Genomic DNA, 1820 nt, shown 5'->3' with positions numbered 1-1820 from the left:
TGGCCCCTTGATAGATTATACATTACTATTATTTTCATACCTCACACCGACTGCTGTCTTCCTTCCCCTCTGGTTTCTGTTATTCTTCCCCCTGGAGGGTATGTGTGGTTATGTGCCAGTCATTGCCATCAGATCCCCCTACCTCTCCTCCTCTTCCCCCTTCCTCCTCACTTTTGGTATTGCTATTCCCATTCCTATTCCTGAGTTCCATGTGATGTGGGCTTGATCTCTTGTCTATACCTGTGTAATGTTCCGGTCCAGTCCAGAGTGAGAAGCAGCACTAGGTTCATGACAGTGGGGGGTGAGGAAGCCTCAAGGAACCAGAGGAATATCGTGTGATCCATCCATGCTCTGCTGTACCCTGATTGACTCATCCCTTCCCTGAGACCCCTTGTGGGGGGATGTTCCATTGTCTACAGATCGGCTTTAGGTCTCTATCCCATGTTTTAGAAGTGTCGAAAATTTTCAGTAGCCCAATTCAGTTTTATGCATTATAATCATCGTATCTACATTTGCTGAATGAATTAATGGATAACAGTTCAAAATTTTGTATTGATTCTTACTCTTTTTCATTTCCTCCCTATTCTCAAATACTGGCCTTTGATCTAGTTGGCAGGAACATTGCTGTTTAGATTGTTTATAACTAATATCTGCCATAGAAGTCTATATGCAGACATAATGCACCAATATCTGGTAAGTATTGACTGATAAATTGAACAAAGATAAAGTGAATGTTGTAGGAAAGAAGATAAACAAAGAAATTGTGAAACAAGGAACCTTACCTATTTTTGTTCACGGTGGTAATGAGTGCTGTACTGTTGCCTCTAACAGTGAGTGTTTCCAGGGAGTACCCTGCAGAACTTTGTTGGGTTTACATCATTGGAAATACCTGGTACATCTGGGAGAAGTGTTTCTGGCTGACTGATATCTCTGCCCGTCTCCTTTCCTTTGCTTATGGCTCTTTGTGTGTAGTAGAAAAACTGCCTTCCATGTGTATCTCTTTATTATTTCCTCTGTGTGGTTGATCAAAGCCACCATTTGTCATACTGACTTCCCTTCAGTTTTGATGTAGGAGATATAACCAGTTAGAGATGTTGCTAAAGATAGGACTAAATAGAAGACAAGGACTTTTGATATTGAAAATTGACATTCAGTAGGAAAACTTTATTACTAAGCTGGCATTTTATGTTTCAATCCCTACATTTATGAGTTTGCAATTTTTTTGAGACCAGACTGAATTAGATTGAAAATAAAGTTTTCCTTGTCATCTTGATCAGATCTGATTCCTATGGCTCATATTTTGTATTGTCTGGGAGGTTTTTTGGCATTTGTGGAGTGATTAAAAGTAGGGATCACTGAAGGAAGTGGTTGCTGTGTGCTATCGAGGACAGAGTAGACATGGCCCACACCGACACCAAGCCTGTCACCCTTACGGAAGCAGACTGCTACATCACTCTCCCTCCAAGCAGCCGGGGGGTTGGAGCTGACCTTTCAGTTTGCAGCCAAGTGGTTCACCTTTGAATCCACAGGGCTCATTGGTGGAATTTACGGATATGTGTGAGAGTTAGTAAAAAAGGGTTGCTACAAAATCATAGAATCGACTCAAGGGCATACAACAGCTATAGCATGGTGGTCATGCCTTTTTCTTCATTTAATTCGATTCATTGGTCTGCTTTCCAGCTGAGACTCAATAGGCGTGAGGATTGCTGTACTTTAATCTGTGGTTGTGTATTCAAGAGTAATGGATTATGTACAACACATGGGTTTTCTCTAATTTTTAAAATAAACTGACAGTGGCGATACCAGGAGGGAAGGGGGGT

The 1820-nt window shown here is 41.4% G+C and overlaps 1 protein-coding gene across 1 annotated transcript in view; it reads left to right on the top strand.

Annotated features, from left to right (window-relative positions):
* Nucleotides 1–1820, top strand: part of NME7 (NME/NM23 family member 7) — a 259766-nt gene that overhangs the window by 1391 nt on the left and 256555 nt on the right. The gene's annotated exons all lie outside the window — the stretch shown is intronic.

The sequence above is a fragment of the Echinops telfairi genome, unplaced genomic scaffold, assembly GCF_000313985.2.
Source record: "Echinops telfairi isolate 266 unplaced genomic scaffold, ASM31398v2 ScPeMD7_7424;HRSCAF=8462, whole genome shotgun sequence".
Classification (NCBI taxonomy): domain Eukaryota; kingdom Metazoa; phylum Chordata; class Mammalia; order Afrosoricida; family Tenrecidae; genus Echinops; species Echinops telfairi.
The sequence above is the reverse complement of the archived record's forward strand: the minus strand, read 5'-3'. Positions and strand labels throughout refer to the sequence as shown.